General features: G+C 45.1%; 1 protein-coding gene and 1 long non-coding RNA gene across 3 annotated transcripts in view; one reads left to right on the top strand and one right to left on the bottom strand.

Annotated features, from left to right (window-relative positions):
• Window positions 1-16,619, top strand: part of LOC115085451 — a 159,506-nt gene that overhangs the window by 83,332 nt on the left and 59,555 nt on the right. The window contains exons 1-3 of one of the 2 annotated variants that reach the window (XR_003854847.1): window positions 13,011-13,182; window positions 14,400-14,484; window positions 14,837-16,339. This is a non-coding gene — a long non-coding RNA (uncharacterized LOC115085451). Of the gene's footprint in view, window positions 1-13,010; window positions 13,183-14,399; window positions 14,485-14,836; window positions 16,340-16,619 lie in introns of those variants that run through there. The other variant, XR_003854846.1, reaches the window with a different exon arrangement.
• PI15 (peptidase inhibitor 15) overlaps window positions 1-16,619 on the bottom strand; it is an 88,093-nt gene that overhangs the window by 55,963 nt on the left and 15,511 nt on the right. The window lies entirely within an intron of this gene.

Genomic DNA, 16,619 nt, shown 5'->3' with positions numbered 1-16,619 from the left:
AATTTTTGTTTTATTATATGATTGGATTTGATTGTTTTCTATACTTGAAATAATTGAAGTAAATTATTTTAAAGTTTCATACATGACACATAATGACTGTTGCAAACTACTTAGAAAGCCATTCTAGGGTGCAGTATATGGCATTATTTATCAGTAAGAAAACAACTAGTAGACCTGCATGCCTTGTGCCCACCTATGTTAACCTTGTGCCCACCCAAAAAATCAATTCTGGCTACGCCACTGGTTGGGGCCCAGGAGGCTGGAAGAATTTTCACCCTCGGAAGCCCGCAGCTCCCCCGGGAGGAGCCTGTGAGAGCCCGAGCCACTGGGACTTAGGAGAATCCTCTGGGCCAGCAAGTACCGGATACCAGAGGTGGTGGAAGAGGCTGAAGTCTGAGTCCAAGAACGAAGCCGGGTCAGAAGCCAGAAGTCAGAAGTCCGAAGCCAGAACCAGGGGCAGAAGCTGGAATCAGAGTCGTGGAACGGAGCCGGGTCGGAAGCCAGAAGTCAGAAGTCAGAAGTCAAAACCAAAACCAGGGGCTGAAGACGAAGCCAGGAGATGAAGCCGGGTCAGAAGCCAGAAGACGAAGAGATAATCCAAGAGCCAAACGCAGCAACTAGTAACTCAGGGGACTGAGTGAACCTCGTTGCAAGGCACTGAAGATGTCCAGAAGCAGGGTTTAAATACCCTGATAGCGTCTGACGTCATCCGAGGCAGGGATTGAGTTTCCCGCTCTGGCCCCTTTAAGAGGGACTCCTCCCCGTGCGCTTGCATCTAGGGGGCGGGGCCAGCCATGGCAGATCATCGGCGTCTCTCCCAGGGAGGAAGCCAATTAGCTTGTTTAATTGTCATATTGAATTGAGCTCATTAATAATAAATGGCACATTTTATCACTGAAGCAGAAGACTTCTAAAAATTTGTATACCAGTGTAACATCAAAAGTACCTATATTAATTTCCACAAAACAGAATGAGAGCAGTGGCCTAGCAGGAAAAACTAGTTTAGTGGAGGGGAGACAAAAGATACATATGTTTGAATGATTATATGTTGTGGGTACCCCAAATAGTGTTTCTTACAACCATGCCAAAAATCTTGGGGATAAACATGCCAAAGTGCCCCTAAATAAGCACATTTATGACTGAGGTTAATCAGTTAATCCTGAATATTGGCTGATGTTTACCATCTAGAGGCCAATATGAATTTAAAGTTATGCATTTTGAAGGCAATTTTCAAAGCCAGCTAGCCACATTAAAATGTATTAGCAGACCTACATTGGCTGATGTGAAAATTGACCTCTGAAACGCAGCTAAAAGTGCATGCACAATTGCATGATGCACTCATTTCTTGCCAGAATATGAGGATGTGTTCAAAAGTACCTGCACCATTTTACCCTTCCTGACTGCCCACACAGAATATCAGGTGCAACACACAGTACACAGGTGCTTTTCATGTGTACATTTCGTGCTAATTCTAAAAGGGAAGCAATGCTGGCAGTTTCTCCGGCTGCGTTTGCCCGCGACAGGGTCCCCTCATCTGTGCCAGCCAGAGGTCCGGCTCTACCACTGCCACTCCCGGCCGCCGACTCCACCCGTGACCTGCTCTTGCGATGCCCTGAACACCGCCGACTCCAGTTTCTTGTGGTTTCCTCTCTAGGCATGCGCGTGTGTGCGCCAAGTCACAGGATTTAAAGGGCCAGTGGTGGGAAAAGTTCCCCACAGCCCGGGCTGATGACGTCAGGTTAGGTGGGTATTTAAACCCTGCCTCTCTTCTTCCAATTCACCTCAGCAATGGGTCCTGCTCTTCTGAGAGAGTGAGTTGTCTGCGGTCCAGATCCCTGCATTCCTGACTCTTGTTTGTTCCTGATCCCTGGTTCCTGCGTTCCTGTTCCTTGCCTCCGGTCCCTCCCTTGCTCCTTGTCCTTTGGATTGGTTTCTCGGTTCTGACTCCTTGCCTGGTTCTTGACTCTGCTTGATCTCCACCTGCCCTGACTCCTTGTCTGGTACTTGACTCCTCTTGATCATCGCTGGCCTTTACACCTGGCCTCCTCCAATGCTGCCTCTACCCTCACTTACTGGTTCCACGCCTGGAAAGACCCACGCCTAAGTCCTGCCGGCCCCAGTACCCAAGGGCTCAACCTGCGGGGAACGAGGACTGGTATAGGTGAAAGTCCTGTTGGGTCTTCTCCCCCAGAACTGCAGCCCGATGACGAGGACCTCCAGGGGCCACCCCCTGGAGGCAGCAACAACCTCGTCTCGGCGCAAAGGTCCACTTTCCCAACATCTGCATACTTTAAAACTTTTCAGGTTTTTGAAAATTGCTTCTTTAACATTTTGATGTGCTAGAGCAATAAATATTATTCTTATGCACGTTAGTCTTTTAGTGGTACATTCATTAAAAACTTCATAATGTGTGTATGTATGTATATATACATGTAAACACACACACACACATACCCACACATATACCCCTCTGCATGTATTTATTTTTGCATAATATTTCATCAAAACTTGCTTTGCCTATTCGCAAGAGACAGCTTGATGTGATTCTGCATTCCTGCCCAGCATCCCTTACTTGATTTCCCTCCACATAGTATTGGATTACATAATTAATATTTCAGAAGGATTTTCTTTTTCACTTATGAGATTAAGTAAAGCACATTTTGGATCAGAATTGCTATGAAAATCCTCCATATTTGGTTTGCATCAGGGAGGTTCCACATTGCTTTTTAATATTAAAGGAATGTCTAGGTCTCATTGCACTGATGAGTGCATCTCCCTCAAAGTGCCCGATGACAAGCTCAATTGGTCCAAATTTATAAAATGATTTCCAACAATGCTAAGGTTGCATAGTTTTTACATTCACACACAAATATCATTTAAAGCAATAGCACTAGTCACCATTTCTCAAAGTTCTAACTTGCTTCTTCTTTATTTTATTGCATCCTCTTTTGGTCATATTGCTAGCTCTCTATTTCTTTGTTCAAATATATTTAGATCATATTCAAGGGTTTCACTTCTACTGTGCAAACAAAGCAGTTTAGTAAACACTTTCAGAAAATGTCATTGCCTTTTTTTATCTGCAGCTGCTCAGGGGTATATGCTGATTCAAGGTTTTAAATTATGTGAATCAGTTTTCAAAACTCTTCAGCAAGTCCATAGAACACCACCATCAATGTGCATCCAGTTTTACGATTGCTTAACATGCATAAAAAGTAAATTTCCTGGTGTGTAGCCAGATGGACTCAGTACAAATGGGATAGTATCCGCGTGCTAGCAGTTGGAGACGGATCTGACGTCAGCACGGGGTATATAGCCCCACAGGAAGCGTAGCTATTCAGTAATTTCCGTCTCCAAAGCAGTTTGGAGTGCCTGCACGCTAGTTGAGCGTGCTTTCCAAGACTACTTTAATTTTTCTTATAATTCTAGATTCTACGTTGTTTTTCCTCTCTTCAAACTTAGAGCCCCGCGCTCCTGCGGTAGATACCCGAGGGTTCCTCCCCCAGTTGAGCTCCTGGGGTGAATGCCGTGCTCCCCCGGCAGTGGAAGTCCTCAGTCCTGCTGAAGCGCGGCAGTGACACAACCCCCGGGCAAGGTTCGGGTGCGGCATACGAGGCCCTCGGTCCCAGCGTGGACGAGGTAGCGGGTGCATATTCTCAATTGCGGCGGTGAGGAGGTCCCTCCCCCCCGCGGCTGGAGGCCGCCTGCGTTCCAACCGGGAAGCGCCGAAGCTGGTACGGTGTACATCTCTTCCTACGGGTCTCCGAAGCGCAGAGGATTGGCGGCGAGGCACGCCGTGGAGGACGCCATTTTGGGGCCTTGTTCAGGTATTCCGCGCCCGTGATAGGCGCGGCTTTCTTCCTCCTTGGTTACTGTGGATGCCACTGAAGTGTATATCGCTAGCCGCATATTGCTGAGAGCCTATTGAAGGCCATTGAGCGTATATTGCTAATTGCATATTGCTGAAAGCCTATTACTTGCCATTGAGCGTATATTTGCTGACTACATATTACTGAAAGCCTATTGAAGGCCATTGAGCGTATATTGCTAATTGCATATTGCTGAAAGCCTATTACATGCCATTGAGCGTATATTGCTGACTGCATATTACTGAAAGCCTATTGAAGGCCATTGAGCGTATATTGCTAATTGCATATTGCTGAAAGCCTATTACATGCCATTGAGCGTATATTTGCTGACTACATATTACTGAAAGCCTATTGAAGGCCATTGAGCGTATATGGCTGACTGCATATTACTGAAAGCCTATTGAAGGCCATTGAGCGTATATTGCTAATTGCATATTGCTGAAAGCCTACTACATGCCATTGAGTGTAGATTGCTGGCTGCATATTACTGAAAGCCTATTGAAGACCATTGAGCATATATTGCTGTCTGCATATTACTGAAAGTCTATTGAAGGCCATTGAGCGTATATTGCTGATTGCATACTGCTGAACGCCTATTGCATGCCATTGAGCGTATATTGCTGATTGCATATTGCTGAAGACCTATGGAATGCTATTAAGCGTATATTGCTAACTACATATTGATAAGTGCCTATTGCATACCATTGCGCGGGTCTCTTGGCCGCCTATGTTGTTTTAAGCGCCTTTTGCCGCCGCATACTATTATTGAGCTCCTGTTGTATTAAGCGCCTTTTGCCGCCGCATACTATTATTGAGCGCCTGTTGTATTAAGCGCCTTTTGCTGCCGCATACTATTATGGAGCGCCTGTTGTATTAAGCGCCTTTTGCCGCCGCATACTATTATTAAGCGCCTGTTGTATTCAGCGCCTTTTGCTGCCGCATACTATTCTTGAGCGCTGGTTGTTCAATGGATCAGAACACGGCAGCGTCTTCAGCGGTGGCGCCGCCTGCTTCAGGCATTACTGCCCTTGGCCTCTGCTCTGCATGCCAGCTTCGGGCCACGCGCAGTGATGAGCCAGACTCCCTATGTACTCAATGTGAGGAGACCGTGCGACCCTCAGGCCAGGACCAGTCTCAGCCACGATTTGTTGACAGTTCCCCAGGGGCTACCCCAGATTTAGGGAGCGGTCTCGACCAATCAGGACTCCCGGGGGATCTTGTACCCCGGCGATTCGAGGCGGCTTCAATTTCCTGGGTGGATCTCTTTAAGGGAATCCATGCCTTCGTACAGATGCAAACGGCTTCCCGTCCAGGCCCTGTGGCTTCGGCTGTTCCTGTGGTCCCTGCGGTGGCTGCAACTGCGGCGGCTGCTGCGGCTGCTGCTGCAGTGGCGGCTCCTGCGGATCCTGTTCCTGGTCCCTCGCACTCTTATCGTGAGCGGGACCTCCCGCTGTTGGATAGTCCAGATCAATCAGACCAGGAGGTTTCACTGGACGAGTCAGAGCTCCCGGACGAGGGGGACCTCCCCCCGGGGATTGCACCATATAGAACCATGAGACGGTTCTTCCCTAAGGAGGACCTCTCCGATCTGGTGTCTCAATGCCTGGCGGAGTTGGATATTACAGGTCCCAGCATTTCGGTACCCTCTGCGCAGAACCCCCTGCTGGAAGGTCTTCGTCCTACAGCCCGCCACTTTCCATTCTTGCAAGCGGCACAACAATTGATCGAATTGGAATGGGCGGCTCCGGCGGCTTCTTTTAAAGGGGGCCGGGCCCTAAGGGGCATGTACCCATTGGCACCGGCTCTCCAGGACCTGCTGGCGTGCCCTCAGGTGGACGCCTTGATTAGCGCGGTGGTCAAGCGCACTACCATTCCTGTTGAAGGGGGGACGGCCCTCAAGGAACCTCATGACCGGCGGATGGACGCCATTCTAAAACAGACCTTTGAGGTTACAGCTCTTTCTTTACGGATTGCGGCCTGCTGCACAGTGGTGACACGTGCTTGTTTGTCACAGGTCAGAAACAACGCTCCGGCGGCTGACATGGAATCTGCTCTTTCATTCCTCACGGATGCTGCATCAGATTTGGTCAGGACCACAGCTAAGGGGATTTCGTCCTCCGTAGCCGCCAAGAGGTAGCTATGGATCCGGAAATGGTCAGCTGATGCGCCTTCCAAGACACGCCTCACCAGATTGCCCTTTAAGGGTTCCTTGCTGTTTGGCAGTGACCTTGATAGACTAGCCAGTACTTGGGGTGCCTCCCCTGTGCCTAGACTGCCGGAAGATCGGTCCAGAAGGGGCCAGCGCACCTTTCCAAGGCCCTCCAGGGGCAGGAGATCACAGCGCTTTGTTCCTTACAGGGGTCGATATCAGGCACCACGTTCTCAGGCCAGGAATCAGTCCTTTCGAACCAGGCAGCGCAAGAGGGGGGCTGGTCCGGGCTCGGGGCCCGGCCGCGCTCCACAATGAGAATTTGCCGATTCATCCGGGGGATGGAGCCATAGGGGGCAGGTTGACCCTCTTCTACCCCAGATGGGTTGAGATCACGTCGGACCAGTGGGTCCTCGCCATTATCAGGGAAGGATATTATCTGGACTTTCATCATCTCCCTCCGGACAAGTTTGTGGAATCTTCATGTCCCATACACAAGAAGGCAGCATTGGAAGCTACCTTGGCGAGGTTCCTGTCCTTGAAAGCCATCATCCCAGTACCTGCCTGGGAAATGAATTCTGGACACTATTCCATTTATTTCATGGTACCCAAGAAAGGGGGTACCTTTCGGCCTGTCCTGGACCTCAAGTCAGTCAATCGATACTTACGGGTCCCAAGGTTTCGCATGGAGACTCTGAGCTCCGTCAAGGCCGCTGAACAGCCCGGAGAATTCATCACGGCATTAGACCTGTAAGAGGCATACCTGCATATCCCGATCCATCCGGATCATCAGCGCTACCTACGCTTCAAGTTTCTGGGACGCCACTTCCAGTTTCGGGCTCTGATTCTAGTACTCCTAGTGTGCATAGACTAGCAGTAATTGTAGTTGTTTTGATGTGACTAAATCCAGTTCCAGTTTGGACTCAGACTTGATAGTATGTGAAGTAAGTTTGAGTTCTTTCTTGGTAGCTAGTAGGAGACCGCCCCCTCATTTTCTGTGTCTGTGGACTGCAAATATATCATATATGTGTGTGGGTAATTGGTTGATTAGAGCAATGTCTGAATTTTTTAGCCAGGTTTCTGTGATAGCACAGATGTCTGGGTTAGAGTCCAGGAGATAGTCATTGAGGATGTGTGTCTTTTTCGTCAGGGATTGTGCATTGACTAGGGTTACTGAGAGAAGAGCAAGCCCAAGGAACTGGGTCAGAGGGGAGATCATGATTGGGATGAGTGATCTGGAAACTCTTGATGGTGTTTCTTGAGCAGGGAGAATGCCAGAGTGGTAGCAGTGGTATCTGATAGGGATTTGGTGGGTTAGCATTTTTCTGGGAGCTCCGTTGGCGGAATTGGGCGAGAGGAACTGAGATTTGGATGCTGGAGAAGTGGGAGTCCAATTTGCTCTATATCTATCGAGGAAGCGTGAAGGTTTGAAGCTCAGTACGGCAGTGGTAGGGCGAGAGGAAGGCCTTACCCCGATGGGCTCATGCGCCGGTCGCGTGGCCCCTCTCCCAGCTCCTACGGTAGTTCTGGGTTGCCTCCTTCAGTCCTGATGTCTGCCGGCGAAGAGGATGCCTCGGATCGCGCCTGGATGTTAAGTATTGGGCTAGTCAGGGGGGGCCTGGATCTGTGCCCTTGAAAGGGGGCCCAGGAGGCGGCAGTGGTGCTAGAGCCAAGATGACTTGGGAAAAGGAGACGTGATTTAAAGATAGCCTTAACTGAGGGGGCGTCTAGGGCAGGTGCGTCAAGGGGAGCTGGAGTCCGGAATTACATTACTTGTGACTTTCCAAACTGAACAAGATATGAATAGTGTGATGCAGGCATATTTTAAAAACATGAGTATTCAATTTCATGGAGCTCAGGTGAGGGTATATCCAGACCTCGCCAGAAATATCCAGATTCGCCGAAAGGCATTTCTTTCGTTGAAACCCGAAGCCATTGCATTGGGTGCAACTATTATAAAATACCCATGTAAATGTGTATTAAAACTTCATGGAACCACATATATATTTTTTGAAGTAAACCAATTAAGAGATTTTCTGGAGGCTAGGAGACAAGTCTCAGTCATTAATGTGAATGGAGGTAATTAGAAAATTGTAGGAAGCTCTCATATTAGCCAAATTGGTAAAGTTTAAATTAATTACCTAAATATTGGTCCTTATTTACAATTCATTGCCTCCAGCATATTACCTCTATGATGTTTGTTTTTTGGACATATAAACAAGTATAATGGGATTTGTTTATTGTTTTTCAGTTTATGCATGTCTAATACTATTTCATGTACAAAGTTTGATTACTTTGTAAAATTTGTGAAAAAGCAATAAAGAGATAAATAAAAAAAATTAAAAAAAGATAGAAAACACAGAGTAGGGTAAATGGCAAATTTTCCCAATGGAAAAGGTTAATAGCGGAGTGCCCCAGTAATCTGTTCTGGGACTGAAGATTTATATTTATAAATGACCTGGAAATGGGACAACAAGTGACTTGATCAAATTTGCTGATGACACACAATTATTCAAAGTTGTCAAATCACAAGAGGATTGTGAGAAATTGAAAGAGTACATCACAAAACTGGAAGACTGGGCATGCAAATGGCAAATGCAATTTATCGTAGACAAAAGCAAAGTGATGCACTTAGCGAAGAGAAGCCCAAATTATAGCTACAAAATGCAAGGTTCCACTTTAGGAGTCAACACTCAGGAAAAGGATCTAAGTATCATTGTTGAAAATACGTTGAAATCTTCTACTCAGTGTGCAGCAGCAGCCAAGAAAGCAAATAGAATGCTAGGGATTATTAGGAAAGGAATGGAGAATAAAACAGAGAATATCATAATGCCTCTGTAACACTCTGTGTTCAGTTCTAGCCACCATGTCTCAAGAAAGATATAGCAGATTTAGAAAAGGTACAGAGAAGGGCAATCAAGATGATAAAAGGGTTTGAACAAATCCCATATGAAGAAAGGCTAAAGAGGTTAGGATTCTCCAGCTTGGAGAAGAGACAGCTGAGGGAAGATATGATAGAGATCTATAAAATGAGTGGAATGTATTAAGTAAATGTTAATCAATTGTTTACTCTTTTGAAAAATACAAAGACCAGAGGACACACAATGAAGTTTCTGGGTAATACATTTAAAACTAATAAGAGAAAATATTTTTTTTACTCAACACATAAATAAACTCTGGAATTTGTTGCCAGAGGATGTGGTGAAAGCTATTAGTATAGCTGTGTTTAAAAAAGGTTTGGACAAGTCTTGGAGGAAAAGTCTGTTAACAATTATTAGGGGAGAGTTGCAGAAATCCACTTCTTATTCTTTGGATAAGCAATTTGGACTCTATCTATTCCTTGGGATTCTGCCATCACATGTGACCTGGCTTGACCACTGTTGGAAACAGGATACCTGGCTTGATGGACCTTTTGTCTGACCCAGTATGGCAAGCCTTATATACTTATGTTTTTATGTGTCTGGGGGGGGGGGAGGGTGAGCGAGTGAGGGAGCCAATGTGCAGGAGTGTGTGTGAGAGAGATATAGATATCCTGTGTGAGGGTGTGTGCGTGAGAGAGAAAGGGAGCATGTGTGGGTATGTGTGAAAGAAAGAGGGATGTGTGTATGCATGAGAGAGGGAGAAGGATCCTGTATGAGGCGGTGTGTGTGTGTGAAAGAGAGAAGGAGCCAGTATGAGGGGGGGTGTATTTGTACTATAGAGAGTGAGCGTGTGTGCGTGAGAGAAAGAAAGAGAGAGGGAGTCTATGTGAGGGGCAATACTGAGCGAGGGGTCAATCTCTGGGAGTGGAGAGCCAAAGGGGTTGAGCCTAGAGGGGAGGGGAGAGATATTGGCAGATGGAGGAGTTGGGGGCCTAAGAGGGCAAAGTGAAAGGAGACTGGCCAGGGGAGTAGGGAGAGAGGGAGGAAGAGACAGTCTTACAGTTAACTTCTAGGGAAATTCTGCTCAAAATATTTAAAACTCTGCAACTTTAGGTAATACATTTTTTCTGTATTACATTTTAAATTAATTGCTTAAAGACTGTCATCCATAATGTGTTATTTTATTCAATATAAAGTCTGCAGAATTTTGACGAATTTTAAGTTTTTGTGGGCAGAATTTTACATTTTTGTTGCAGAATTTTACATTTTTTTGCACAGAATTCCCTCAGGAATAGAATCTAATTAAATCAGGTATGCTGATCGTTATTAGAACCTCAAGCAGCCATCATATATGTAAAGCATGAATATACCTTTACAGCTGAAGAATAGACTCAGAAAATCAGATTCTTAAGCAGGGGATGATGTCATACTAAAACGTCCAACAAACATGCAGGAGGCATTAGCAACACTGCAAAAATTATCCACACACACGAGAAGGAAGGTGCAAATAATATAAACACAGTCCACAATTATTTGTAGGGGAATGAAGAATTACTTCTTTTAATTTTTTCTTTTAATTTTTCATCAATACTGAATTGATGAAAAATTAAAAGAAGTAATTCTTCATTCCCTACAAAAAATTGTGGACTGTGTTTATATTATTTGCACCTCCCTTCTCGTTTGTGTGGATAATTTTTGCAGTGTTGCTAATGCCTCCTGCATGTTTGTTGGACGTTTTAGTATGACATCATCCCCTGCTTAAGAATCTGATTTTCTGAGTCTATTCTTCAGCTGTAAAGGTATATTCATGCTTTACATATATGATGGCTGCTTGAGGTTCTAATAACGATCAGCATACCTGATTTAATTAGATTCTATTCCTGAGGGAATTCTGTGCAAAAAAAACTTCCATACATTCCATACCTCCAAGGTTTCCATGCATAGGAAACAAGCATCTTTCAAAGGAAAGGAGGCTCTAGGATGATGGGTCATGAAGTAAGGGTGAAAGGAGTAACCTAAGCAATTATTTCTTTACATAGAGGTTGGTGGATACATTAGGGATGTGCAGACTAAAAGTTTATGTTCATAAGTCCATAAGTCGAAAGGGGGGGTCAATTTCGGTCAATATGGACATATGGAGAATTCCATAAGTTGAGTCTATGTCCATACGTGCAAATAAAAATTTAAACCCCTCACCCTCCTTAATCCCCCCCCCCCAAGACTTACCAAAACTCCCTGGTGGTCCAGCGGGGAGTCAGGACGCCATTTCTGAACTCCTTTGCGAGGAGCACGTGACGTCGGCGTCACGTCGGAGTGACGCGGCGTCACGTGATTCCCCACGCGTTCGCTCCGGGACCCTCGTTGCACCCAAAAGGAACTTTTGGCAAGTCTTGTGGGGGTCAGGAGGCCCCCCCCAAGCTGGCCAAAAGTTCCTTTTGGGTGCAACGAGGGTCCCGGAGCGAACGCGCGGGGAATCACGTGACGCCGCGTCACGTGCTCCTCGCAAAGGAGTTCAGAAATGGCGTCCTGACTCCCCGCTGGACCACCAGGGAGTTTTGGTAAGTCTTGGGGGGGGGATTAAGGAGGGTGAGGGGTTTAAATTTTTATTTAGGATCAACAATCGCGATTTCCAACGTATTCAACATAGCTATGTTGAATAAGTTGGAAATCTGATCGTTTTCGCCTCATCACTTTTTTAAGTTAAAAAAAAAAAAAAAGTTGTGTTTTACATTTAAGTTCAAAACGAATGCACACCCCTAGGATACATGGAACAGCCTCCCCCTGGAGGCTGATTTCAAGAAAGCATGGGATAGAAATGGGAAATCTGAGGGAATGAAAGGAATTATAAGCTGAATTAGTTGGTGTGGATGGGTTGCATAGATAGGCCATACAGGTTTTTTTCTGCCATGACATTTCTCTGTTTTTATGTTTTATTCCAAACACATATAAATATTTAAGAAAATATATAGCAGGAAAAACAAATTGAGACTTAAGCCAAAAGAGACAAAACAAAATGCAGTAGATCAAATAAAAATCGACATTTTAGCTACCCATTATTACATTAATATTTCTGCTTAAAGCATACTGTAATATTGCACTGGGGAAATAATAATTTGAAGTTTAATATAAATATGATCCTATATATTTTTGGTTTAAATTATACAATAAAATAATCGATAAAGTACATGTGCTTGTATTGATCTTTCTTGCCCTGAACTGTTAATTTCAGAATAAAAACATATATGATAAATGAAAGTAGTAAGACAGTACAAGATTAGCCTGCCAAAAGTAATTATATAATGATAAATGAACAATCCCTTGTTTTGCTTTCTGAAGTAGCATAGTGCCAGAGTTGAATCTGCTTAAATTGTTTGCTCCAGAAAAATTGCAAGGGGAGCACCTATCTTTATCACACGGCACAGATTCTATTCAAAATAATTTCAAATCAAAAGAAAGCATCAAAATCCCTCAAGTTGATTTGCTTGCACACTTTTTCAAATGCATGTCTGTAATTTAGTTTTCTGTTTTCAGCATGAACTAAATATATGGAAAAACACTGTGCAAACCAAATCTTGTATAAATAAGGCTGTAAGCATGCCCACTGCTTTATTGTAATCTCTCTTTCTGAGCAAGTTTCTTCAACTGTTTATTATTCTTCAATGTCAGGCAGGGTAACTAGTCATAGACATGGGTGATGTCATCCAATGGCGCAGACATTGATCATCTTCCAAAGGCTTCTGGAAAAGCTTGTAAAAGTTTTTCTGAACGTGCTTGGGAATTCCTGAAAAACTGCCGCCTTGCAGATCCCCTCAATTTATTTTTGTCTGTGGATGTACTTCTTTTTGCAGGTCCTCCTCCTTACTACTGAATTCTCTTTTTTATTATCAGGCCTCCTTAGTTATCTTTTTTTTTCTACTCCTATCTTAGGATACGTCGCCCCTTCCTTAGGATACGTCGCCCGTATGACATAGTGAGGGCAAAGATAGCGCCGGCGCCATTTTGAAGATTGGCAATTCGGCCCGCGTGCAGGAGGTCGCTCCCGGACCCCCGCTGGACTTTTGGCAAGTCTTGTGGGGGTCAGGAGGCCCCCCCAAGCTGGCCAAAAGTCCCTGGGGGTCCAGCAGGGGTCCGGGGGCGATCTCCTGGATGCGTGACGTCGGGAACCAGGAACCAAAATGGCGCCGGCGCTACCTTTGCCCTGTCACATGATAAGGGCAGAGGGCCACCGGCGCCATTTCTCTCAACGCAGTCATGGCCAGAAAGAGGGAGATCGCATCGGGACCCCCCCCCCCCCACTGGACCCCAGGTAATTTAAAACATTTTGGGGGGTTCGGGAGGGTGGGGGATTTGTTTTAAAGGTTCGGGTGGGTTTTAGGGTTTTTTGGTGTGCCGGTTTTCCTGCCCTCCCCCGATTTACGATTTTTAACGATTTAAAAAAAAAACAAAAAACACGACGATACGATTTCCCTCCCCCCCCAGCCAAAATCGATCATTAAGACGATCGATCACACGATTCACACCCCTACTGGATTCATCATTCTTCGCAGAATGATGAATCCTGCGAAAACAGGGGCGGGGGTGGGGGGGGGCAGGCCTGCGAAAGCCAACAGCCTTCACACCACGGTGGTGCGCCGGCTGCCGGCTTTCGCACTGAATAGCACCACCGTGAAAGGTGGTGATATTTGGCACGCTACTGCCGATGATAATGTTAGTAAAATTATCGCCGGCAGCGAAGACACCACCGACTCCTTCCCTCCCCGCCCCAACTCCTCCCCTCCCCCTAATTTGCATTCTATCGCATGCGAAAAGGCCCTTTTTGCATGCTGGGTTTGGTTGATGGGTTTGGTTGCTCTTTACAAGCTTGACAGGTAGACACTTTGGAGGGAAAGAGGGAAGAGAATTACAATCTCAGATAAAGACTTTGGAGTCTCTTACTTCTGAAACTCAAACCTGCAATTTTAAACTGATTAAAGATTTCAGCAACTACTCCAGAAGGTTGGAACATTTAGAGACTTATACTCGGCACTTACATCTCCGATTTTTGAAGTTCCCTAAGGTAATGATTGAAAATTTCTACCGAACTCTTAAGAAATATTTCTTAGAAATATTGCAGTTTGAGGAAGGGAAAATTCCTTCTATTAATAAATAGTTTTTTCTATCGGATGTGAATAAAAGAAGAACACCTCAAGACCAAGTTCCCAAAGCCATTACTGATTTAACACAATTTCTGGAAGATTCCACTGCAGAAGTTTATGATCGCTCAACTCTGCTTGTTCCCTTTATCTCTGTACAAGAGTTAAGTATAATTAATAATGAAGAGATATTTTAAGAATATTTCTGTCCCTTTTTACGAACAGAATATTCGTATTTTTACGGATTTTGCCCATGCTACCCAAGAATGAAGACGTAATTTACTTGCTCTCTGGCCTCAGACCACTTCATTAGGGTTTTCTTTTGTATTAAGGTATCCTTGTAAATGTATAATTCGCTTGTTGAATGAATGTTTTGTTTTCTTTTTTCTAGAGCAGTTTAAATCCTTTGTTAACTCTAGGAATATATTGATCTCTTCTCCTGGTGAAACCAGGTCTACTCAGATCCAAGATATTAGGTAGCCTTTTTCACATTAAGCCTATTTCTTTGTATATTTGATTCCTGTATTTCTCCCATTACGTCCCCCATGCCTACTGATTTTCTTTTTGTGAAAATGACTTATTATTAATTGTATTAATTGCTCTGTAAAATTATTTCATACTTTTTCTTTTTGATAAGTCATTTGGTTTTCTGAAATAAGGTATTGTCTTGCTTGAATTGATGAAACTAATAAACATAAAATAAAAAAAAAAAAGAATTATTGAAGCTGCTAAGCTGCTTGAAACCATTACTAACTGCTACAGACTTCAGAACTGTTTTATAAACACTAATATTCTTGAACCTTGACTACTGCAATTCCTTTCTCCTAGGTCTTCCTGCATGTCACATAAAACCTCTTCAACTTCTCCAAAATGCAGCAGCAGGACTATTAACTGGCACCAGAAAATACAAACACATCACTCCTACATTGAAGGCACTACACTGGCTACCAATTCAATCAAGAATCCAATATAAAGATTTAATGATAGCATTTAATAACATTAACCTAAATATCAATTATCTGCTTGGGGTGTCACTTAAAAGGCATAAACCTCAACGAACTCTGAGATCAGAAATCAAAGGTCTCTTTTCAATCCAAACATTACAAACCTCTCACTTGTTGCAAACAAGAGAAAGAGTGCTGTCTATAGCAGGTCCTGAACTATGGAATTCTATGTCTGAATACTTAAGAAATATAACTGACAAAAAGAAATTCAAACAGGACCTGAAAACATGTCTGTTCCAAAACATAACATAACATAAACTGTTACGCAGGAGGTGGACCTTTGGGCTGAGGTGGGTTTGACTCTACCTGTAGGAGGGATCCTATGGGTCCCCACTGTCGGAGGCTGGCTCTAGGTTCGCCAATACCAGCCCTTGTTCCCCGCGGGTTGAGCCTTTGGGTACCAGGGCTGGCTGGAGTTAGGTGGGCCTCCTTATGTCGTTGTCGATGAGAAGATGGAGAGGTCAGCCCAGGAGCAGCAACAGTGGAACTGGAGAGTCTATACTGGACGAGGCGGACTCCTGGATACCCGGGCGCTAATAGGAATAAGAGTCAGACAGGGGGTGTCCGAGCAAGAACAGGCCGAAGCCTGAAAGGCCAAATCCAGGACTAAGACTATAGAGGCATCGTAGAACAGGCTGAAGTCAGGGCAGGCAGCAATCAAAGAGCGGTGACAAGGCAAGGCTGAAGTCAAGTCCAGAAGCAAAGCGCTGGCATGGTCAGACAAAGCAGAAGTCAGAACTAGGAGATGATCAGTAGAGTGGTCAGGCCTAGCAGAGGTCTGGACTAGGAGATGATCCGTAGCGTGGTCAGGCGTAGCAGAGGTCTGGACTAGAAGAAGATCAGTAGTGTAGTCAGGCAAAGCAGTGGTCGGGTCCAGGAGATCAATCCGTAGGGAAGCTGGGTAGCACGAAGCACAGGAACGAAGAAGACAAACCAGAAACAGGAACTCGAAGGGAACAGGAACCAGGAACACAAAGGAATCACCAGGAGGCCATGAAGTACACGACCAGCGTGGAGACTTGTTGCAAAGGCGACTAACAGGGGCTGAGCCTGGCCTTATATACTGGAGCTTCAACGATGTCATCATCCGGCACCGCGGCCAAGTTCCTGCCGCGGGCTCTTCAAAAGACACAGAGATGCGTGCGCGCACCTAGGGAAGGGAGCGGCGCGGGATGGCGTCGTCTCTCCGTGGACCACGCAGAGAGGCCTACCGTGGAGCACAGGAGTCCTGCGTAGAAACAGGAGCACTAGGGATGGCCCGAGGACAGAGACGGCGGCCCACAGCCATGAGAGAAGTGGAGCCAGACGCTGGAGCAAGCTGCAGAGGGTAAGAGGTCCTGGCCACGGGCCTGCCGCGGTCGGCACACGCAACATAAACTGTCTGATTAATAATCTTATAATAAAATAAACTGTCCAGTTTCTCAAATACATAATATGTAAATAACAAACTCTAATAGAATGATGCCCTTGTAAATCAATTAATTGTATGAAGAGATTTTACCATCTCCTACACTTATTACCTGTTAACCATACCTCAATTTGCATTCTAGATGTGTTTTCTGTCCCTTTGTCTGGTCTCTCATATTTGTGAATGTTTAAACTGTAAA

This window comes from Rhinatrema bivittatum, chromosome 2, assembly GCF_901001135.1.
Source record: "Rhinatrema bivittatum chromosome 2, aRhiBiv1.1, whole genome shotgun sequence".
NCBI classification, from domain to species: domain Eukaryota; kingdom Metazoa; phylum Chordata; class Amphibia; order Gymnophiona; family Rhinatrematidae; genus Rhinatrema; species Rhinatrema bivittatum.
Note: the sequence above shows the minus strand (reverse complement) of the source record. Positions and strands in the feature narration are given on the sequence as shown.